This window comes from Phoenix dactylifera, chromosome 16 (assembly GCF_051530095.1).
Source record: "Phoenix dactylifera cultivar Ajwa chromosome 16, Ajwa_hap1_PhDact_Kaust_v1.1, whole genome shotgun sequence".
NCBI lineage: Eukaryota > Viridiplantae > Streptophyta > Magnoliopsida > Arecales > Arecaceae > Phoenix > Phoenix dactylifera.
Genome location: NC_143205.1, coordinates 10540667 through 10566903, shown reverse-complemented (window position 1 = coordinate 10566903; position 26237 = coordinate 10540667). Strand labels below are relative to the sequence as shown.

The 26237-nt window shown below is 38.0% G+C and overlaps 1 long non-coding RNA gene across 1 annotated transcript; it reads right to left on the bottom strand.

The window, feature by feature from the left end:
- Positions 1–402: 402 nt before the first annotated feature.
- LOC120104160 (uncharacterized) lies at positions 403–5941 on the bottom strand. The gene is made up of 2 exons (XR_015974189.2): positions 5851–5941; positions 403–728 (listed from the first exon to the last, which is right to left on the bottom strand). It is a non-coding gene; the product is annotated as an uncharacterized LOC120104160 (long non-coding RNA).
- Positions 5942–26237: the final 20296 nt, after the last annotated feature.

The following is a 26237-nucleotide window of genomic DNA, read 5'->3' as shown; positions in this document are numbered from 1 at the left end:
TTCAATTGTGAAAAGCAGTGCAACCACCAAAAAAATGACTCCAACTTTTCAATTGTATTCAAATGGGAAGAGCGATTTAGTGTAGGCAGTTGAGATTCCCATGATGGGTGTCCTCTGCTATTCAAGTCTCCAACATTTTTCTTTTGTTTACATATGCTCCTCAAAGGTTCTACAATAATTAACATCACAATCTTGGTTCCATCTATCAGTGTAACATGCAGTCCTCGCTGGCAAATTCCAGTTGTTTGTGAGTGTTATCTTATTGCTACAATTAAGATGGTGCTTGTGAGTATTATCTTATCACCATAATGAGGGAAAGCGTTGAGTCTCTCTTAGTTAATACACACCTTGGTTTAGTCAAGCCCATATATACATAGCATGATCAGAATGGAAAATGAGATGTCTACTACTAAAAAACTGTGTACTTATATGTAGCAACTTGTTTATTCGTGTCACGCCCCGAACCCATCATCCGGGTCCGGTACGTGACCGGCCGCATGAGCCCTAGATCAGTGCCCTAAAGATCATGCGAGGCCTAAGATAAACAAAAATTCCAAATAATCCATAATCAATGTATTTAAACCAAACCAAATAAAATGTACTGAATAATTACATAAATTCAAATGTCCATAAGCAAAAGATAAATTAACTTCTATCTATCTAGCAGTCTGACTCCAGATCGAGCTCACTTCTTATCCTACTCGACAGATTCTACGAATCCAGTGCCTCTGAAAAAAATGTAAGTGTAGTATGAGCTTTTTCAGTCCAGTAAGAATCCCAACAGCCACACACAATAATAATAATAAAATAATCAAAGCATCAAAATAAATGTCATTTCATCATTTCAAAGGCTCAACAAACAACAAATATATATAACCATTTCAAATTCATAAATCCTTTTTCACATTATGTGATCCATTCCCGTATTACTCTGATTTCCAAGTTTTCAGACTTTTCACTTCTGGCTTTGAACTAACCAAGTTCATGTCCCAGTCCAAGACTGCACAAATCCCACGCATAAGCTCGTGGCAGCTATCCCACGCGTAAGCCCGTGGAGGCTATCCTACGCATAAGCTCGTAGAGGCTATCCCACGCGTAAGTCCGTGGAGGCTATCTCACGCATAAGCTCGTGACGGCTATCCTACGCATAAGCTCGTAGAGGCTATCTCATGACAAGGCTAGTCCAAACCATTTTACATGTCTAATTTCACATGTTTAATCAAAATTTCCATCACATCACATATTTTCATGTATTCTCAAAAATATGATAATTCTTTCCAATTTAATTATTCCAATACTTTCATAATAAACCAAATGCACACCTCATATGTGTCACACAAGCTCATAAAATTAATAACAACATATTGATAAAAATATATCCAACGATAAATCCAATACATGCATAAATAGAGGTGACTGACTCAAACACGGATCCGAATCACAACCTACGTGCTGGGGTGCTGAGTCCCCTGATCAAAATCTCCTAGCACCGCTGACTCTTCCCCTACAACATCAATTATAAATCACAACTAAATTATTTAATATTTAAATATTCTAAACTATAATTCACATATACTATGGGGTCCATCATCAGGTCCCCAAACATCTCAATCCCTCCAGATCTAGGGCAGTCGGGGAGGCCCGACTCCCACCTTGTACCACTGGCCTATGTCCTTGCCAGCCATGGCCGCCGCCATGCCGGCGACGGTGGCCGGTCTCGATGAAAGGACCAAAAGAAAGGAAGGTCCTTCTCTCTTCATGGTTGGGAGTACATCTCCCCTTCCTCCATTTCTTTGGTCCAAGGCAGCAGCCATGATAGATGTGCTCTCTCCTTCTCCAATCCGACAACACCACTGGCCAAACCATCGCCGGCCGCCACTGTTGCAGTCGCCGGCGATGGTGGCCGGCCAAGAGAGAGAGAAAGAGGTGGTCCCTTCCTCTTCTTCTCCCAAGAACTGGCACGACCTCTTTCCTCCCTTCCCCCCTCCTCCATCATCAACGGCAGACCACCCTGATGGTGGCTCGGCTCCCCCACCTGACGGTAGCCATAGTGGCTCTCACCGTCGTCACCGGCTGGCGGCCAACCGACGAGAGGAAGAGGAAAAGGGGATGGGATCATGAGGGAGAAAGCATCGGATCCACACTTCCCATCTTCAGTTAACCCTAGAAATTCCTCACCAAAACCTCCCACAGTCCCGATTCAACCCAACTTCCATGGATCCGGCCAACCCGGCAGCCGGCGGCGGCGGCAAGATCCGAAAAAGAGAAGAGTTCGAAACAGGGAACAAGAGTTCGAAACAGGGGTTCCCTGTTTTGAACTCTTCTCCGATGATCTCACCGGCCAAACCCCTCCAATATCTCCCCAAATCTAGGAAATGAAGCACAAGGGGCTTACCTCAGTCCGACGGGATGCTCCGGCGACCCTTCCGGCGAGGAATCGGTGGAGAAATCTGTGAGTAAACCCACGGATCCGAGGTAAGCCCCTTGTGGGGATCCTCGTTATCCTCCTTGACCGGCCGGCTCACGAGATCCGCCGCCTTCCCCCACGATCACCCTCTTCTCCGGCGATCAACCTCCCCCGTCGACCGGCCTGCCCTCACGCCGCCGCCCCCCAGCAACGCTCCTCTTCCATGATCGTGCCTAGGGCACGATCGTAAAAAGGGAATGGGCCCGGTTTTTTCGGGCTAGTCCGTCAAATCTTTTTTTTTTCTGGGTATTACATACTTTCCCCCTTAAAAAAATTTCGTCTTCGAAATTAACTTACTTGAAGCCTCAAACTTTAAAAAAAATATACATCCATCATATCATCCCTGAGATCTCAAATAGTCTCCCTCTTGGAGTACCTACTCACAAGATTTTGACATACAAAAATCACAGCATCTCAAAACTTGATCCTTTCTATTTACCACACGTAGTAAGTTCTTTTGATCTCCTTCAAAGAATTTCAAACTCCCAACCTTGGATTAAAATGCCATAATTATATCCCAAAGAAATTAATTTCTCTTGATTCTACACAGAGATCATAATTGGCTTGACAGAAATAGGAGAAATCTTTAGTATCAAATGCTCTTAATATTCTATAATCAATTTTCTTTTCTTAACTTTGCCTGTGATTAAATGATCAATCTTTATCCTAGGAAAACCGCAAACCTGTTCAAATAGGTATATTAACAATGTCAGAGGTAGGAGTCGAAGAACTATGTAAAATCATTCCAGGCCCAAGCTTAATCACAAAGCTATCAATCCGTTAACGCTAAATTTGAGCTGCCCCAAAATTATTCTTAGAATTATCAAAAATAGGAGAGCCCATAACTACTTCCAATAGGCAAAGAATCAACAACATTCCCCTCTACTAGAAAACTAACTCAAGTCTTCCATAATAATACCTTTCAGATCAAGGTATTATTATTATTATTATTATTATTATTATTATTATTATTATTATTATTTTTAATCGATTTCAAAATAACTCAAACCACTACACTTCCACTACGCACTCTGATCTAACTCATCAAATTCTTTAAAGTCACAAAATGATTTCTGACCAAAGCATCACTTTGCACCGAGACTAAGAAAATCCAAATTTTAAATTTTCAAGTAGAACTAGAGCAAAACCTTTAGATCTTTTTGTCCTCGATTTATATAGAGTATGCTTACCATAACTAACCCCCAATCCTTTAGTCAAGTTTAAGGTCACTACGTGATCTCCACAACCTTCTTAGAATTCAAAATATCTAAGTTTAATTTAAAGGGGGGTAATTCTTGTATTCCCTTAGCAATTTAATTTGAAGATCTACATTAATTTTTCTTCCAACAGAATTTACTTCAAATTCAATGGGTTAGAAGTCATTGAGCCAATACACTATGATTAGAATTTAACTCGATCGATCTCCAGATCTTCCTTCACCAAGATTCTTAACATGCATCAGTAATGCTATATATATGATAATTCATGTAAGCATCTCATGACTGAAGTCTCTACTCAATATGACATTTATTAGTGGCTTCATCAACAATGACAAAAGATCTCTGCTCAAATCTTAAACCTAGGCTTGAGTTTTAAATTAACACATCAAATAGTCTTCTACAATTATAAGTAAAATCCAGTAGCTCAATCCAAATATGAGAATTCAAATAATTAGAATTCCTCCATCAATATGCATACTCTATGGCCTCAAAATAATCAAATACATCAATAGAAAATAGACTTATTTGCAATATCAAACATGCCAATATCAAATATAATCCACATACATTTTCAACTTCGAAGAACGTTCCTTTCAATATTATGAAATCTCCTTAGCTCACTCCAATACTATGGAAGATCAACATACAAATCCCACTCTAATAATTAGCAGCAAAACCAAAAGTACAATCACATCAAAACTCATGTCAAGTTTGAACTTTCAAGTCATTTAAATAATATCTAAACATGGTATAACTGATATACCATTGTTAGCCTTCCTACAGTTATCTTAGGTCAAACCTCTCTTATCATGATCAAAGACAATTTATACCTTTCTTCCACACTCATCGAAAACCAAACCGATGCATACATTTTATCACAATGCCCAGTGATCTTACACCTTAAGCACCGAATTTAATTGTCATGTCCCAAATTATTATAACCATAAGCTATGATATATTTCTGTCACAATCCCTAATGATCTTAAACGTCAAACTCTAATGCCACTAAGGCTACAGTCCCTAGTGGTCTTAAACCGTAGATTATAATATCATTCCTGTTACAATCTCAAGTGACTATAAACCAAGGCTCTGATAGTTTTTCTATCATAATTTTCCACTCACACTCACCTGAACCTAAACCCTAGGATACCTTAACCTTAAGCTCTGATACCAAATCTGTCACGCCCCGAACCCATCACCCAGGTCCGGTACGTGACCGGCCGCATGAGCCCTAGAGTAGTGCCCTAAAGATCATGCAAGGCCTAAGATAAACAAAAATTTCAAATAATCCATAATTAATGTATTTAAACCAAACCAAATAAAATGTACTGAATGATTACAGAAATTCAAATGTCTATAAGCAAAAGATAAATTAACTTCTATTTATCTAGCAGTCTGACTCTAGATCGAGCTCACTTCTTGTCCCACCCGACAGATTCTACGAATCCAGTACCTCTGAAAAAAATGTAAGTGTAGTATGAGCTTTTCCAGCCCAGTAAGAATTCCAACAGCCACACACAATAATAATAATAAAATAATCAAAGCATCAAAAAAAATATCATTTCATCATTTCAAAGGCTCAACAAACAACAAATATATATAACCATTTTATATTCATAAATCCTTTTTCACATTATGTGATCCATTTCCGTATTACTCTGATTCCCAAGTTTTCAGACTTTTCACTTCTGGCTTTGGACTAACCAAGTTCATGTCCCAGTCCAAGACTGCACAAATCCCACGCATAAGCTCGTGGCAGCTATTCCATGCGTAAACCCATGGAGGCTATCCCACGCATAAGCTCGCAGAGCCTATCCCACGCGTAAGTCCGTGGCGGCTATCCCACGCATAAGCTCGTGGCGGCTATCCTACGCATAAGCTCGTAGAGGCTATCTCATGACAAGGTTAGTCCAAACCATTTTACATGTCTAATTTCACATGTTTAATCAAAATTTCCATCACATCATATATTTTCATGTATTCTCAAAAATATGATAATTCTTCCCAATTTAATTATTCCAATACTTTCATAATAAACCAAATGCACACCTCATATGTGTCACACAAGCTCATAAAATTAATAACAACATATTGATAAAAATATATCCAATGATAAATATAATACATGCATAAATAGAGGTGCTCAGATGTAAGGATTCTTACAAAAATTGTAGACTGACTCAAACACGGATCCGAATCACAACCTACGTGCTGGGGTGCTGAGTCCCCTGATCAAAATCTCCTGGCACCGCTGACTCTTTCCCTACAACATCAATTATAAATCACAACTAAATTATTTAATATTTAAATATTCTAAACTATAATTCACATCTCCTATGGGGTCCATCATCAGGTCCCCAAACATCTCAATCCCTCTAGATCTAGGGCAGTCAGGGTGGCCCGACTCCCACCTTGTACCACCGGCCTATGTCCTCGCCAGCCATGACCGCCGCCATGCCGGCGACGGTGGCCGGTCTCGGTGAAAAGACCAAAAGAAAGGAAGGTCCTTCTCTCTTCATGGTTGGGAGTACATCTCCCCTTTCTCCATTTCTTTGGTCCAAGGCAGCAGCCATGATAGCTGTGCCCTCTCCTTCCCCAACCCGACAACACCACTGGCCGAACCATCGCCGGCCGTCACTGTTGCAGTCGCCGACGATGGTGGCTGGCCAAGAGAGAGAGAAAGAGGTGGTCCCTTCCTCTTCTTCTCCCAAGAACCGGCATGACCTCTTTCCTCCCCTCCCCCCTCCTCCATCATCAACGGCAGACCACCCTGATGGTGGCTCGGCTCCCCCACCCGACGGCAGCCACAGTGGCTCTCACCGTCGTCACCGGCCGGCGGCCAACCAACGAGAGGAAGAGGGAAAGGGGATGGGATCACGAGGGAGAAAGACTCGGATCCACACTTCCCATCTTCAGTTAACCCTAGAAATTCCTCACCAAAACCTCCCACAGTCCCGATTCAACCCAGTTTCCACGGATCCGGCCAATCCGGCGGCTGGTGGCGGCAAGATCCGAAAAAGAGAAGCCGAAACAGGGGTTCCCTGTTTCGAACTCTTCTCCGGTGATCTCACCGGCCAAACCCCTCCAGCGTCTCCCCAAATCTAGGAAATGAAGCACAAGGGACTTTCCTTAGTCCGACGGGATGCTCCGGCGACCCTTCCGGCGAGGAATCGGTGGAGAAATCCGTGAGTAAACCCATGGATCCGAGGCCTCTTTGTGCGATTGGTGGGGATCCTCATTATCCTCCTTGATCGGCCGGCTCACGAGATCCGCCACCTTCCCCCATGATCACCCTCTTCTCCGGCGATCAACCTCCCCCGTCGACCGGCCTCCCCTCACGCCGCCTCCCCCTGCAACGCTCCTCTTCCATGATCGTGCCTAGGGTACGATCGTAACAAGGGAATGGGCCCGGTCTTTTTGGGCCAGCCCGTCAAATCTTTTTTTTTTTCTTCTGGGTATTACAATTCGTATGTGCAATTTTTCTCCCTAACATATGCATCATGCATACTGTAAGGTTAGCATCAATGTGACACAGTTTAGTCAAGGCTTAGTTATTAAGATGAGTCTCTCTTAGTTAATACATGTTGAATTAAATTAAATATTTTAAAATTTTGAAAACTAAATTAGTCAACGGCCAAGTGGCAAGCATTCGTGCACAAGCAAGGGAGCAAACATGAAAAAATTTCCAAAGAAAGCAAACCATGACAAGTGTCACGCATCCAGCACAAGAGCAAGCATGGAAAGGCCCCTCGAAGAAGGAAGAAAGTATGAACGGCCAAGATGCAATAAGCCGAAGAATCAAAGGAGCACAAGAAGACACGTCATCAATCCGCGGGAAGGAAATCTTCTTCTTTTGACTTGCCTGAGCCTATATAAGGGGCTCTAGGGATCATTTCAAACCACAATCAAAAATTTCTCTTCTCCCTATACCAAGAGTCTAGATAAAAAAGGCTCTAGGAATCATTGGGGAGAAAAGAAATAAAGAAAAATTTTCATCTCCTCATAATTCTTCTAAGTTTCTTTTGAGTTATCTGAAAGCGTGAACATGCTCTTCTTTCTTCCCTGGAGGCGCACTGAAGGGGAAGACGTGGTTCTGTATTGGATCGTCGTATCTCTAGGAGATCTGTGCCAGCAGACCCGTGCGTGGGGGGCATAAACTTTTCTGGGATAATGCATCAGCGTGCTTTGATCCACAGGCCTCTTCTCTCTCTTTCTTCATTTAATTATTATATTGTCAAGTTAATTATTTGTTAGTTTATTCTTCTTATTTACTATTTTTGAATATTAGAAATATTTTATTTATCAATTATATTTGTGCATCTAGGCTAACAATCCAGGAAAGTTTATATACTGTTAGCACTAGATTTTAAATTGCAACATATATTATATATTTTTTGCTGCATAATTATAAATTGTTATATTTTAGCTGTTACACATTTATGCTAGCTTTAATTTAGTACTTAATTTTCAAAGCAAAATATTAAATTGCTTAACCTCCAAGAGGTTTATTAATACCTCCATTTGGACTCCTTATGGAGTAATTTTCAGATTCCATTCAAACGTAAATTTGAAAATTGGTTAATTCATAGGAGCTAGCTTAATATTGCACTTAGGATAAAATTAAACGATATCTAGTAAAATTATCTATTGAATAACGGTGTCTAAGAAAAACTTGTCAAAAAGACATACGTGCCTAAGAAAGGCTGGTACTTAAGTGAGCCAAGTACTCCACCACCGATCTAGAGCTGATCTGGCTGTTATTTTTTTGGATTTTTCAACTAGACATCTAAAGTTTAAATTAGATATAAGTATAATAATTTGACATAAACCTTCTCATTTTTACAGATGTCAAAATTGTGTTAAGCTACAAATTAATGGCTTCCCACACATCTGAAAACCTTAGTACTAAACCTGAGAAGTTTGATTTTGAATTTGAATTTCACCCCATGTGGCTGATTAGGAAGTAGTTTCAATTATCCCGCCAACAAGCCATGTATGGCACATGAGTCTTAGGTTTATATAAGAGAGTCATAGGCCTTTTGTGAGAAATTATCTTTGATCATTGTATTTGCTTTTTAATGCACTTGAATTTAATTCCAAAATTAGAACTTAAAAATAATGACAAATGTGTAGAGACCAAATTACCTAAAAAATCCTTCCACTCTGTAAGTAGAGATTCTGATCTCCTTGAACTCATACATAGTGATGTATGTGACTCAGGAAGAACCTCAAGGGAAGAAAACAAATACTTTGTAACTTTCATAGATGACCTTTCTAGATACTGTCATCTCAATCTTATCAAAGCTAAAAATGAGGTCTTAAAAAAATTCAAAGCCTATAAATCAGAGGCTGAAAGCCAACTAGATAAAAAGATTAAAATCTTAAGATTTGATAGAGGAAGTGAATATACCTCATTTGAGCTGACCCAGTACTATAAAGAACATGGGATAATTCATGAAGTGACAGCTCCCTATTCACCCCAATCTAATAGAGTAGCTAAAAGAAAGAATAGAAACTTAATGGATATGGTTAACTCTATATTAATTAGTTCAGGTGCACCGAAAAATCTTTGGAATGAAGCACTAGTAACTGCATCTTATATCTTGAATAGAATTCCATTCAAACATAATGATAAAATCCCATATGAAATATGAAAATATAGAAAATCTAACTTAAAATACTTAAAAGTGTGGATGAAATATGAAAACATAGAAAACCTAACTTAAAATACTTAAAAGTGTGGGGGTGCTTAGCTAAAGTAAAAATTTTAGAAAATAAAAGAAAGAAAATTGGATCCAAAACAATAGATGCAATATTTATGAGATATGCAAATGAGAGTAATGTTAATAGACTTTTAGTATTTAACTCTTAAATAAATGAAATTAATAATAACACCATAATGAAAGCAAGAGATGCAATCTACTTTGAAAGTATATTTACCTTTAAAATAAGGATAAATGATCAAATAAATATCAATAATAATTTGGGGACTAGTTCAAGCAGAACCAGATTTAGAGAGGAAGAAGAAGAAACGGAACCTAATTTTGGAGAAGACTACTACACATTCCTAATAGAAGACTCTACTACTTTTTTAGAGGATGTCTTGAAATCTTTAGATATCTCCTTCTGGAAAGAAGCAATAGATAATGAAATGCAATCCATAATCCAAAACCACACTTGAAAATTAGCAGACCTACCCCCAGAAAGTAAACCCATAGGGTGTAAATGGATCTTTAAGAAGAAACTTAGGCCAGATGGAACTGTAGACAAATATAAGGCTAGGTTAGTAGTCAAAGGTTTTACTCAAAAATCTAGGATTGACTTCTTTGATGTTTATGCCTCTGTAGCTAGAATCACCACCATTAGGATCCTTGTTGCCTTGGTTTCCATTCATAAGCTGGTTATATATCAAATGGATGTTAAAACCGCTTTCTTGAATGGGGACCTAGATGAAGAGATCTACATGAACCAACCCGAAGGTTTCATTGTCCCAGGTCAAGAGAAAAAGGTATGTAGTTTGATTAGATTTCTTTATGGTCTAAAACAAGCCCCCAAACAATGGCACCTTAAATTTGATGAAATAATCCTAACTAGTGGATTTAAAATTAATAACACAGATAAATGTGTATATTATAAAAAGAAGAATAACAAAATTATAATCTTATGTTTATATGTAGATGATATCCTAATTTTTGAACAGACTTAGAAATTATTAATGAAGTAAAACAATTTTTATCTTTAAAATTTGATATGAAAGATTTAGGAGAAGCAAACCTAATCCTTAATACTAAAATCATGAGGAATGAAGATGGAATAACTTTGTTCCAAAGCCACTATGTGAGAAGATTTTTAAAAAGTTTCACTACTCTGATTGTCTTCTGTATCTACTCCCTATAATCCATCTCTTCATCTAAAGAAGAACTTAGGTGATCCAGTCAATCAAAGCTTGTATGCCTAGATCATTGGTTCTTTAGGATTTCTTGCAAATTATACCAGACCTGATATTGCATACTCTGTGAATCGACTAAGTAGATATACTCACAATCCTAATAATGATCATTGGACTGCTTTAGAAAGAATTCTCAGGTACCTTAAGAGTATCATATCTCTGGGATTACACTATTGTGGTTATCCTGCTGTTCTGGAAGGCTATAGTGATGCCAACTGGATCAGTGATACAGTTGACACCAAATCCAACACTGATTTTGTCTTTCTTTTATGAGGTGCAGCTGTATCATGGAAGTCTATCAAACAAACTGTAGTGGCTAGGAGCACTATGGAATCTGAAATGATTGCCCTAGATACCACTAGCATTGAGGCCGAGTGGCTTAAAGATCTACTGATAGATTTACCTCTTGTGACTTCACCATTGCCTTCATATTTATTCATTATGACTGTAGATCTGCTATAGATAAATGCAATCAAGAAAATGCAAATGTGAAAATGAATAGGTACTTAAAATTATGCCATAAATCATTGAGATACAAATTAACGAATAACTTGATTGCACTAAATTTTGTAAGATTCGAAAGGAATCTAGCTGATCAGCTTACCAAAGGATTGTCTAGAATAGTGGTTCTAGAGTTGTCGAGGGGGATGGGGCTAAGCCCATAAGTAAAGTCAGCACGGTGGTAATCCAACCTGAAAAGGTTCAATGGGTAGAAACAAGCTAGATAGGTGACTAATGAAGAGCACTATTATTTTTTCCTATCCCTAGGGCAACAGTGCTCATAAAAAGCAAGGGTTGGGTTGAGTTTTTACTCTTAATGAATACGAGACCCATAAGGCAGGGTACCTACTTGCTCATACCTTTTTTAGGATTCACCTATATGTGTGTAGTCGTGAGGCCGCGACTATGGGAAGTAGGCTGTTCTCTAATAACACACATGAAGAGATACTTGCGCATGGCCGAAAAGCGCAAATCCGCTTCGAGCATGTTCATGCTATATTATGTGTGTTGTTGATGAAATCTGAGCCATGGACCAAGGTTCAAGGCATAGTCCACCTTGGCTCCACAGAGGTAATCAATTGTCACTAAGTGAAGGTTCAAATCGAAAGGTACCTATATGTTGCCCAAGGTGACAAGCCAAGAGGGGGGGTGAATTGGTTTCTTTTAATTTTAACTATCTTACTTGTGTTAAATGATGAGTTAGTGAACTTAAACAAATCACAATGCAAACAACAAGAAGTATAGTGGTTCGGTGCTCTCCTTAGCACCTACGTCCACTCCCCAAGCGACCCCTTGGGAATTCACTATAATCCCGCGGATTACAGTTGGATTGTTTTCCGGGCTCACAATCCAAAAACCTTTACACTTTGGTTTTCCGGATTCACCAAAAACCTATGTTGGTTTTACGGGCTCACCAACGAACCTATGTTGGTTTTACGGGCTCACCAACGAACCTTTACAATTGGTTTTCCGGGTTCACCAATCAACTTATGTTGGTTTTACGGGCTCACCAACGAACCTTTACAATTGGTTTTCCGGGTTCACCAATCAACCTATTCCGTTGGTTTTGCGGGCTAACCAACCAACCTTTACAAGTAGTTTAACAAATAAAGAAGGAAGATTTAAACTCCTAGATGAGCAAATAAAACAATATAATCAACAAAGAAGAGTTTAGAAAGTATTTATCGCTTGTAGTGACTTCTCTCTTCTTTGTCAAGGATGCTTCACTCTTCAAGGGAGGATGGAGCTCTTGATGACTCTTTGAATCTGCTCAACCCCTTTCTTTGATTCTTGAATGAAGCACTTGGATGAAGAAGATTAGGGCATTTTCTCTTTCTTGTGTACTCTTTGATATTCTTTGGAAAGATTGTTCTATCTGATGAATAGTGCCCCTTTAAATAGTTTCCTACCTCCATTAGACAAGCCCCAATGGTTAGAATTCAAAAACTAGCCGTTACTCACTGTTGGAAGGACAAAAAGTACATCTGCAGAACTAGCCGTTATGCTTCTGCCCGTGTTTGGGTCGGCTCAACCTGTCCTTGGGTCGACCCAACTTTCACTTGGGTCGACTCAAACATTCCTTAGGTCGACCCTCTCAGAATCCACAGAAACTTGAAATTCAGCCTTCCTTCACTTGGGTCGACCCAACCTTTTTTTGGGTCGACTCAAGGTTCAGTTGGGTCGACTCAACTTCTTCTTGGGTCGACCCTAACAGAGTTTCCAGAGAACTTTTTCTGTCTTCTGTTCTGTCTTGCCTTTGGGTCGACCCTCTCAGGGTTTGGGTCGACTCAAGCTTGGGTCGACTCAACTATATCTTGGGTCGACCCTCTCAGTAAATCCAGAGAACCATTTTCTGTCTTCTGTTTGAGGATCTTGATGTTTGGGTCGACTCATGCTTTCCTTGGGTCGACCCAACTCACTGTTCATTTGTGCCATTTTTGCAGAAGTGTGCCAAATGCTTTCTTGATGTGCCGGGGTCGACCCAATCATCCTTTGGGTCGACTCAATCCACACTTTGCTGCATCTCAAGGTTAGATTCATTCAAATAAACAATGAAATGTATCTATATCAATTTATCCAAATATACTGAGAGTAATAGACTTATAAATGAAGTATCGATTTAACTTATAACATACTCTAGATAATTGCTTGTTAATCATCAAAATAACACTATCATCCTCAATCTCCCCCTTTTTGATGATTACAAAATAAAGAGTATGAACCTTTTGATACTTATTTTAAAATCAGTTTTTGAAAGGGCTTAACTTGCTGAATTTCAGCTTTTCATATATAAAAGTGAAGTCTCCCCCTATATCATTCAAATGTTGCCAATTTGACTTTTTGAATTGCTCCTTTTGATACTTATTTTAAAATCAATTTTTGAAAGGGCTTAACTTGCTGAATTTCAGCTTTTCATATATAAGAGTGAAGTCTCCCCCTATATCATTCAAATGTTGCCAATTTGACTTTTTGAATTGCTCCCCCTTTCATTTATAATTCATTAAAGATGAAACTCCAAAAATTTGAGATAAAACATGAGTTTCAGGTTATGTATCGAGGTGTGAAAGGTGCGTGCCAAATTCTGAAATTCTATGTGCCAAATTCTGAAATTTGATAGAAATTTTTGACTTGATCATTTTCATTGTTGCAAATTGCTCCCCCTTGGATGCATATGCTTTCCTATATGATTTTCAAGTTGTTTTACAAGTTATTTCGTTATTTCTCCTTCTTTCTTTACTTCTTTCATCACTCTGTCTTTACTTCTCCCCCTATTACATTACTCTTTCTTTACTTCTCCCCCTTTTTGTTATCATCAAATAGATGCATGGGAAAAGACACAATAAATAACAAGCATTCAAACTTCATTGATCAAAATAGGAATATTTTAGTACATTCATGCCCAAAAACAAAAACAGATACAAAGTTCCTTAATCAAAGTTTAAACATATATGATAAAAGCAAAATACATATAAGAACTAGATATCTAGCCTAGGCTCTAACCAGAAATGCTAATATCTGCCTAGGGAGTATCTAATGGCTGGGTTCTAGTCCTCATCCTCCTAATATACGTGGCGAGGGAAGGTCGAGCCTGGTGAGACTGTGTCTGGCGTGGAGCACGACGAGCTGGATGACTCTGTGCCGATATCTCTGACTCAGCAGCCTGTGGTACAGAAGGTCCATGGGTCTCTCTCTCTCTCCGGAGTGCTCCTACCTGCTGCCTCAGATCACTGATCTCCGCAGTCATGATGTCCAGTCGGCTCGTCAGCCCATCAGTGACAGTCCTCGCCTGAGCTGACATAATATCCAATCTGCTCGTCAGCCCGTCAGGATGGTCCTGGCCTGAGCTGTCATAATCTCAGTCAGCCTACTCCAGAACTCATCTGTATCTCTCGGAGGAGCAGATGACGATGGTCTAGCCTCGGAAGGTACAGTAGGATGATCCATATGCTCCTCATCCTCAGGGATAGGGTCTCCAATATCTGGTGCATCATCCTCTGCCTCACCCTCTGGTGCCTCACCCTGAATCCCTGCTCCAGTATGAATCCACTGCCCGTTCACTTTCTCATAACCCATACGTATAAGTGTCCGTGCAGTGTATGTGTCAGTATGAAGCAGATGCCTGGATACCTCCCCCTCGACAGATATGCCGTGTTGTCGAAAAACCAAAGTGAGTATCATACCATAAGGTAGGGATACTCTGGAGTTGCAGATCACTTTCCTCATCTGCTTCAGTATCATGGTCGGGAGATTTAGGGGAATACCCTGAATAATATACTCCATCACTACTAAATCTCGCTCTGTGATGCGATCGAATCTCCCGCTCTTTGGAAATAAAATTCTATTTATGATACTAAGCAATAATCTCATTTCAGCAGATAAAGAGCTTGCTATTACCTTTTCTGAGAAGTCAAAGCCCTCATTTTCCATAATCAACTGCAGAGCTCTCATCTTGTTTTCTGGTTTTTCCGGAGTGGCTCCTTCGCAGGGTAGATGAAGTAGCTCACTCAAACTTTCCTCGGAAACTCGAACCCTAACTCCTCGAACTTCCGAAACAAGCCCTCCCATTCCAGTTTTAAGGAAGGCATAGAACTCCCGAACTAATCCGGGGTAGATCATCACATCTAGGGAGCAAAGATACTCCCAACCTTGCCTTTGGATCCATTCCCTCAACCTAAACCCTTCTTGATCAAAGAACTCGGAATGGATTCTTCTCCCCGTTGTAACCGGTCTCCCCGCAAATCTTGCAAGTATAACTGAGGGGGAAAGAGGAGGAGGTGGCTCCGCACGTGCCTCACGTTGTGGAGACACGGTAGATGGCTCCGTAGGTTGCCTTTCCTCACGTTGGATCCGTGAGACTCTTCCGGATCTCTTGGCTACGGCTCTTTTGGGTCCCATTTCTCCAAGATCTTAAGGTAATCTACTGTTTGGAGGAGTTTGGAGAGTGGGGATTAGAGTATTCAGAAGAGGACAAGGGCAAACAGTGCCCTAATAGTGCTCTCGGGTCCCCCTTTAACAGTGGGGTCCCGACGTTGGGTCGACTCAAGAATTTTCTTGGGTCGACTCAACGTTGGGTCGACCCTATTCTGGGTTGGGTCGACCCAAGTTCAGAAATTTTTCCTTTCTCTTTCTTTTCGCTTCAAATAATTTTTCTTGCTTTCAATCCTTACAAATTCTTTCTGGGACAATGATACATGAGTAAGGAATCTATAGATTACAAGTTTGACTCATGTTTCATGGGTTTTTAGAAATGGAAGGAATGTATCATGAGACTGCTTGCTCCCTTTTTATATCTCTTCAATAAAAAGGATCACATATGCCTAATTTCCTTCTTAGCGTGCAGACTCTATCTTCACTCAAGGGTTTTGTGAATATGTCAGCTAATTGTTTTTCAGTACATATATGCTCAATACATATGTTTCCATTTTGCACATGATCCCTAATAAAATGATATCTTATTTCTATGTGTTTGGCTTTAGAAATGAGACATTTAAGATGTGAGCCAAAAGAGATCTCTAAATGTAGATTCCAAAGATATTTTTCAAATCAAGTATAGATGGAATCTTTTTCAAGTTATTTCAAGGAGTATCAAGAATAATATTCAAAGAAGGCACGAATGAAAATTCAACACCTTTATATATATTATATATATATATATATTAAGTATATAGCAAGATGAGAGCAATCTAATTAATTTTCAGAGTATAGTATAAGAGCAAATAAAGATCAAAACTTATATACTCGAAAAACATAAGATTATGTTGAATCCTTAATTCTTAATGACTTCAAAGTTCTTTCATGATATAAAAGTATTGGGGCATAGATACCAAAACATGAATTTATGCAGTGTAGGATACATAAAATTCAAGGCTTTGAAAGTTCTTTTAGAGCTCTCTTAAAGACTTTCTTTTACTCCTTTAAAGATCATAGCATCAAAATCAATTAAAATGAATTGGCTTAGGATTGAAACACTAAAGTGCAAGCCAATAAGAACTCATGAGTAGATTCCAAGATAAATTTTCGAAACTAAGATAGATGGAATCCTTTTCAATTAAATTTTCAGAAATAAATGATTTACCGATGAATACAGATGGAAATCCAACTTTTAAAAGATATTCAATGAAGCACAAAGTTTAATACCACTTTACATTTAGTATTCTTTGTCTCATCTTTAGATGCGAATTTATACGATTAAGTTCTATATGATCTCTCACTCTGAAATTTTCTTTCTTCCCCTTAATTAATCATTCCATTTGAGAGTTTAGAGTTTGAAGATAATTTTCAATAAAGAGATTGAGTATCTAAAGCTCCCCCTCAAAAGATGCATTTTCTTTCAAACCTTTTTTTTTTGTTCTTCTATAATATCAAGAATGTAGAGTGATCTAGAATTTTTCAAAATTTATAGCAATCACTCTTTTTAATCTTTCAAGAATAAATTATATTTTCTCTTATTATTTTTTTTTTTGAATATGTATGGAAATATTAATCAGAAAATAATTCTTTTGAAGCTCAAATTTCTTTCAAAAGTAATTACATTTTCTTTCCTATAAGAATTATTAAAGTGAGTTGAAATATTCTAAGCTTTAGGATCATTAACTCTCTTCTTAAAAATAGCTTTTCTTTTTAATGATAGAAGCATTTAATTATGTAGGAGTGTATATTCAAAATATTAATTTCTTAGTCATAGTTTTTCAGCAATGTATATATGAAGCACCATAAATCTTTTTAATATCAAAATAATATTATATGTTTAGAACCATTTATTTGCAATCAAGATCATTGAAAAACACATCATTTAGATCAATTTCAGTACACTTATAAGATAAAAAATGATATGTTTCAGATGCGTATCGGAGCAAACAACTAAGGTATCCAAAGTAATTCTATTTTTCTTAAACCGTAGTTTTCATCTAGAAATCATATTGAGTTATTCCCCAAAATGATGCAATCATTGAAGTATATAATGAAAGTTACAAAAATGCGACGATAGAAGCATTTTTAAATTAAGTTTAAGCTTTTATCCTTAAGGTGTGTTTTCAAGTGATCGAAACTTCATTTGGCTTTTCACAAGCTTTTTATATACTTTCATTTATCTTGTCATTCATTTCCTCATTTTTGAATTTCTTCCTTTAACCACTCAGTGAATATTCTAATCTTCATTTCTTTTGGTTTTACTTTTCTATGCTCTATACTCTATTTGCTCCCTATCCGGTGGAGTTGGAAGGGGCACGAGGTACTACCACTAGCCTCCCTCTTGTGCCGTCTCTAATATGCCCTACACCGAATAGTTGGGTCAAATAGTGCCGGGTACTACCACTAGCCTCCCCATTGGCACCATCCCTATGATGAGTAATATAGAAGGGTTAAAATGTTCACTTCAAACTTTTTCTGTAATTAATTACGGATTTTATCTCTTCCAAAAGGAATGTTCATATTAGTCTCACAAATGTGCCAAATATATTATGCTTGTTTTGCTTTTCCTAAAGATTGGAGTATTTGCCTTTACTTAGATTTTACTTCCCTTGAATAATTATTCATTTTCTTTTCTTTATCTCTCTTTCTTTTTATTATTTCAAGTAATTACATGAAAGAGCAGAATAAAAAAAAAATTAATCTAATATGCTGCATATAAATATATACCATGCAAACAGCATTTTCATTATGCCCAATGATTCATAGCTTATCACAAGTTATTTTGAATTAGAGGTTTGAGGCATAAGCTTGTGTATTTCATGGTTATGCATTATATAGGAAAAGGTAAACTTCAATTTAATCACACCATGAAACAATTATCACTAGCATGAGAATGAAGCATGATATCAAGATGATCAGCAATTAAAGGTTTAATCATGCTATCATATAATTTCAGACTATTGATTTTGCTCAACTAACTCACAAGAGAAGAGTTTAGATTACCAGTGCATTTAGCATTCTTCAAGCCAAATACCTTTTAGATTCTTTACACCCTTGGTTGAAGAAAATCTCTCCCTTTTTTTTTGTTTGCAAGGGAATGTTTATTGTATCTTTCATCGATGTGTCCTTCAAGTTGAAATTTCTTGCTCATAAATTCTGTATCATTAGCAAAATCTTTTTCTTTTCTTGAAGGCAATTCATTAGGTTCTCTAGGATACAAAAACATTCATACAACATATTTCTTAACTAGATGACTCAACATGAGACATGACAATAATTGAATTTGAATCACTTTACTCAAGAGATTGCCTAAGTATAAGCAAGCATAAGTCACTTGAACTAAAGAGATAACTTCATTAAGTAAAATGGTTCAAGGACAAGCATGTGAGGCAATAGAAAGATTCATTAAAGTTAAATCAATTTTTTTTTATTTTCAGAATCAATTTAACTTAGATTCTATTTGCATAAGATAATTATCAATAAAATATACAAGTTGAATTTTAATCAGATTATCTTAAGTAGTTGTTTCTATCAAAATTCTGATTATGATTTAGCTTTCAACATAGATACTCTTGTTTCAGGAAGACAAGCAATCTTCTTTTAGAAAAAAATAAGAAATATTTTTGACTTATGAGAGATAGCTCAAGAAAATTAATATTCATGCTTTAACAGATTTTTATGCTCAGATTAAATATGATGAGTTAAAATTAATCAGTGGAATTTGAGATCATTTTAGGAAAAGATATTAATCATGGATACAATGATTATGCTCAATGAAATATTTTAATGATCAGATTTATTGATTTTGAATTTTAGAATAGTCTTGAGCATTACTTGTAAGAGGGAAGACGATTTGTTATTATAGAAACTTTTAAGTAAGTTTCTTATTATGATCATAACACATTAATCATTTATGATTGAACCAATTTGAAATGATTATGATTTAACCTATGATGCATATATGAGACTTATAAAGTAAATCATAATACATTTCAGATAATCATATAAGGAATGAATGGTATAATAACATGATGAATTACATTCATACCTTCACGAAGGATAACCTAAGATTTCATAAGTATTATGCTCAATAAAGTTTTAGCATGAAATCAGCATCAACCATTTATATTAGAGAAGAAATTTAGATTTTGAAAAACTTAAAGGAGAAGGTTATACATATTCATTCATTGTTTTCTTATTATCATGCAAGCACTAGAAAAATTTTATGCTAAGATCGTTGAGATAAAAATTCAACATATGAGGCATTTAAGAACTTTGATGCAGAGAGTATCGTAATTTCATAAAAAGATAATTTTGATACACGATGTAGAATGTTAAACCTTATACTAGATTTAATGAATAAATTGAGACTTATCTTTAATTATGTGTCAACTCACCCATTTGTATGAAAGTTTCATTTGTTCCATGGGTAGCTTGGCACACTTATATCTACACCCTCATATTTTCATTTTGGGTACCCAAGCTTGCTTGGGTCCTTGAGGGTTAGTGCATATGGTTCCTTTTGGAACCCAAATCTGTTTAACCGTAATAACTTTACCATTTGATTTATTCGTATTAGAACCATAGGTAAAGTTTTTATGCCCAATCTTTTTATGTTTGAAATAAGTTATCTTATTTAATGGTTTGCTTGGCTAATTGATAACCTTTTTCTTTAGGAGTTTATTGTTGAGCAAAGAAATCCAGCCAAGTCTTGATTTATCAAAAACGGCATGTTGACTTTCAAACATCGTTTTTAATCTTTCTGAACTTACAGTGAATTTGTTAATAAAAGATTTCAATTGGTTAACTTCTTCACTTAAGTTTTGATTTTCTTTAATTAAATTCTGATTTTTCTGAATCAATTCTTCTGAATTTAATCTTAAGCGTTCATTCTCAGAATTTAATTTGTCTTTCATTTCAGCAGTAGAATTTCTTTCCTCTGACATTTTCAAATGTAGCTTTTTATTCTTTAAACTAAGCTTCTTATTCTTTAAATTAAGCTTCTTGTATTCTAAGTATAAATCAGAAAATGCATCATGAAGTTCATCAAATGTAAAATCAGATTGAGCTTCAGTATGTACTTGATTTTTGAATTAGAAATCACTTTGTATTCGAGTACATACCTCATCTTCATGTGCCACAAAGCATAGATTTTCAATTTCAGTTTGCTGCTCTTCTTCTTCGGAGCTAGTTTCAAATTCACTAGAAATGTTAGTGCATTCATATTTAACTTCAAGCATACTCCATATTTCCTTAGCAGTCATGCAAAAAGATATGTTATTAAATTCACTATCATCCAATGCACAATATAAAATATTCATGGCTTTTGCATTTTGCTGAGCCATTTTCTTATCATGATTAGTATTTGTATGTAGCCCATTGACTATGATACTCCATAAATCGTAGTCATGTGCTTGAATGAAAATGCGCATGCGTGCTTTCCAATGTATGTAGTTTATACCATTAAATAGTGGAGGTCTATCAATTAATTGTCCCTCACTCATAGAACATCCCACTTGGGTTGTCATGATCTTTAACTCTTGATTGTGAAATCAATAATTACTATTGGAGCACCTTGCTCTGATACCACTTGTTGCCCAAGGTGACAAGCCAAGAGGGGGGGTGAATTGGTTTCTTTTAATTTTAACTATCTTACTTGTGTTAAATGATGAGTTAGTGAACTTAAACAAATCACAATGCAAACAACAAGAAGTATAGTAGTTCAGTGCTCTCCTTAGCACCTACGTCCACTCCCCAAGCGACCCCTTGGGAATTTACTATAATCCCGCGAATTACAGTTGGATTGTTTTCCGGGCTCACAATCCAAAAACCTTTACACTTTGGTTTTCCGGGTTCACCAAAAACCTATGTTGGTTTTACGGGCTCACCAACGAACCTATGTTGGTTTTACGGGCTCACCAACGAACCTTTACAATTGGTTTTCTGTTAGCATCCCTCATATGCCATGAAAATTTTGAAATAATTTTCAGATTGCAGCGGAAAAATATATGCAGGATCTGTTCATCGCATGAACGTGTTTTAAAACCTTTCGTTTGTAGATAGATTAGAATTAAATTATTTTAAACTATTTTAAAATCATTAAGAAGATCAGATCTTCACCTTGTGCGGGTAGATGATCTCCGCAAATCTGATTTACGTGGTATTTGATCAAGGCTCAGTGGAAGCCGCACACGCGTCCGGCCTCTACAGGTATCCACACGAAGTACTGACTCGATCGAAGCCTTTGGATCTCACCGGGGTGCTAGCTCCCTTGCAGAGATGGCTATGGATGGCTGAAGTCCTCTCCTTTGAATCAACCTTTGATTGGCTTGAGAGGAGGAAGAAGAAGGAAGAACCAAAGGAACAAGAACAAAGCCCTGCAGCCTTTTTCTTTTTCTTCCTTTTGGAACCAAGATGAAGAAGGAAGAGGGCGTCTTAGGCTTTTCTTTTTCTTCTCTTGATTGTGGCTCAAAGGAGGAAGATGGAGGAGGGTGCTCACGGCTGGAATGAGGAGAAAAACATCCATCTTTTTCGAAATTCCATGCTCCCTTTTAATTAGTTAAGAGATAAGGATGAGTTCCTATTTTTTAGAAACTCATCTTTATCTCTTCTTTTTGGCTAACAAGGAGGGGCGTGCGCCCCTCCTCTTTCTCCCACGCACACCCCAAGGGGAGGGGCGTGGGCCCCTCCCTCAAGTTCATTTAAATCTGCTATTTAAATAAATTAAAGGGGGTTTTAATTTGGGTCCATTGTTTGAGTCCAATCCTAGTCAAAATAGGATTTTTGTGAACCCATTTCAATTTCCTCCAATTCCTAATCCAATTAGAATTTAATTGAGCCATGACTCTATTGAACTCTTCAATCCTAATCCAATTAGGAGTCATAAAATTAATTAGATTAAAATTAAAATTAATTAGGACTTAAGAAAATCCTAATCTAATCAGGACTTGTTCAATTTTCAGCCCTAAGACAATTTGGACTTTAGAAATCCTATTCCAAATAGGATTCTAATTTAATTTGAAATCCTAATCCAATTAGGACTCCATGATTCCCACTCCAAGTAGGACTCATGATCAAGTCCAATTAATTAAATCCAATTAATTAAATTAAATTACAATTCGATTGCAATTGTTCCTTCTTCTAGCCACTAACTCTTAGCGGGTTTTGATTTATCAATCTAATTGATTATTTGTGATTCCTAATCACATTCAACCATTGGATCGGTCAATACCTCTAATGTGTGTGACCCCATAGGTTCCATTCTGACTGGTAGTGAGATATATTATGATCTCTATCACAATATCATTGAAAACTCCTTTCAATGGGTTGAAACAATTCCAACTCAACTCACCAGGGATTATCGACCATCGAGATGATCCCTGTGAGTCTCACCATCCACCAGTGACACCTAGCAGTATGTAGTGGCTACCCAGCAGAATAGAATGATGAACCTCTAGGTGCAGCAATCGTATGATACAGTCCTTCTATCGTGGATCCCTACAGATCGGAGGTCATGGAAAACTCGTCAAACCCCGTCGTCTGTCATATGTCTAGATTTATTTGACTTGAGTTCGATAGTGAAAAACTCTTTCTCCACTTTATATTACTGCCCTGGCCAAGGTCTTAGAACTCAGTCTAATAAATCACATAGGATCACTCCTCTTCTATCAAGGTCGATAGATTCCATGTAAGTGCATACCCTACTCCTACAGTGAACTTACTGCAGCCAATCTACACTACAAGGACCCATATGGCTAGAGACCATGTATACGTGTAGTCAAACTACAATAACCTCACTGTGAGTAGCCGAAGCACCGCAGGTCAAAGGACCAGTCATACTACTGCAACATCAAGCAAGTCACTGACGAGTGGATAGACATCCAAGTGACTTCTTGTCTTGGTCACGCTCAGTACCCTTGTTCTCTAACAAGCACCTGCACTATCACTTCAGTGTCCCTACACTGTGGACTCGAGTCTCGTCCATCCAGAAGAAAAGTGATCTGTGCACTGATCGGATCGATCACCGTCCTCGTGATGATCCATTGATCAGGAGCATTTAGAAATTAATCACCAATGATACATGGCTCAAATTCTCAACTCTTGAGAATATGTATCATCATCTTATTAATTTCTTGGACAATTCATAGACACATAAAAAATATGAATGAAAAAGATGCCCATTTATTATTCAATAATAATAAAGTCAAGTACAAATTTATGTCCCAGAATAAATAATGTGTCTGCCAGATTGGCTTCTAGGGCATACATCTAACAATCTCCCACTTGCACTAAAGCCAATCAGCCATATATCTAAGTCCCATCTTCTCAAGGTGGGCTTCAGTCTTCTGCTGACTTAGCTGTTTAGTAAGCGGGTCTGCCACGTTGTTCGCGGAGTCTACTCTCTGTACCTCGACATATTTCTTCTCGAGATAGTCGCGTATGAGGTGGAAACGCCGCTCTATGTGCTTGGACTTCTGATGAGACCTTGGCTCCTTAGCGAGAGCTATGGCGCCATTATTATCGCAGTAGAGTGTGATGGCATCTGATGGCATTACATCTAGCTCTGCAATGAATTTTTTGAACCAGAAGGCTTCCTTTGCAGCTTCAGAGGCGGCGATATACTCAGCTTCCATGGTAGAATCAGCAATGATCGGTTGTTTGAAACTCTTCCAATTTACCGTACCACCATTGCACAAGAACACATATCCAGATGTAGACTTTCTATCATCAATATCAGTCATAAAGTTTGAATCTGTGTATCCTTCTACCTTTAACTCCGATGCTCCTCCAAAGACCAAGAACAAATCTTTAGTTCTTCTTAAGTACTTAAGAATGTTCTTCACAGCTGTCCAGTGCTCTTCACCTGGATTCGACTGATATCTGCTAGTGACACTCACAGCAAGGGCTATATCAGGTCGTGTACACAGCATGGCATACATGAGGCTTCCTATTGCAGAAGCATAAGGAATCCTGCTCATGCGTTGAATCTCTTCAGATGTGTTGGGGCACATTTTTTTGGAGAGATGAATCCCATGCCTAAGGGGTAATAGACCCCTCTTGGAGTTTTCCATACTGAACCTCTTCAGTACCTCCTCTATGTACATCTTTTGTGATAGGCCAAGCATCCTTTTAGATCTATCCCTATAGACCTTTATCCCCAAAATGTAGGATGCTTCCCCAAGGTCTTTCATGGAGAACTCTTTTGATAACCAAACCTTGACCGAGGTTAGCATAGGAATATCATTTCCTATCAGGAGGATGTCATCCACGTACAGTACGAGGAACACGACAGCACTCCCACTAACCTTCTTGTAAACACACGGTTCCTCTTCGTTCTTGATGAACTCAAACGATTTGATCGCATCATTAAAACGAGTGTTCCAACTCCGAGATGCTTGCTTTAGTCCATAGATGGACCTTTGCAGCTTGCAGACCTTGTGATCACCATCACTGGAAGTGAAACCCAAAGGCTGCTCCATATAGATATCTTCATCAAGATATTCATTTAGAAAAGCAGTTTTCACATCCATCTGCCATATTTCATAATCATGAAATGCTGCAATGGCAAGCAATGTTCGAATGGATTTCAGCATGGCTACAGGTGAAAAGGTCTCCTGATAGTCAATGCCTTCGCGCTGACTATACCCTTTCGCTACTAGCCTTGCCTTATAGGTCTCTACCTTTCCATCCGAACCTATCTTCCTTTTATAGATCCATTTACATCCAATAGGTACTATACCTTCTGGTAGATCTACTAAGGTCCAGACTTGGTTGGAATACATGGAGTCTATCTCTGACTTCATGGCTTCCAGCCATTTCTCAGAATCGATATCAGATATCGCCTCGTCGTAGGTATTGGGATCCTGTACATGTTCCCTATCTCCCATGAGGAACATTTCCTCGGTGTCCTCTACTAGTATACCTAAGTATCTATCGGGAGGATGGGAGACCCTACTAGATCTACGAGGTGGAGGAGGTACTACGTGTACTGGCTCTGTATGAATAGGTTCTATAGGATCCATGACTCATTGCTTTTCAGAGACTCTCTCTTCAAGCTCAATTTTTCTCCCACTGGCTCTATCAAGGATAAACTTTTTTCCAAGAAGACGGCATGTCGGCTCACAAACACATTGTGATCCTCTGAGATGTAAAAATTGTATCCTAATGACTCTTTAGGATATCCAATGAAACGAGCACTTATGGTCCTAGGCTCTAACTTGTCCGCCTGTAGTCGCTTGACATGGGCCGGACATCCCCAAATCTTGAGATGACCAAGACTCGGCTTCTTACCATGCCATATCTCATACGGTGTGGTAGGAACGGATTTAGAGGGAACTCTATTCAATAAATAAATCGCGGATAATAAGGCATCTCCCCAAAGAAACATAGGCAGTTTTGTGAAGCTCATCATGGATCGGACCATATCCAATAGAGTCCAATTCCTCCTTTCTGACACCCGGTTGAGTTGAGGTGTACCCGGAGGTGTCCATTGTGAGACTATGCCATTCTCCTTGAGATAGTCCCGGAATTCCCCACTAAAGTATTCTCCTCCTCGATCTGATCGAAAAACCTTAAGGGTTTTTCCAGTCTGTTTTTCTACTTCATTTCTGAACTCTTTGAACTTTTCAAAAGACTCAGATTTGTATCTCATAAGATATACATACCCATATCGTGAATAGTCATCGGTAAA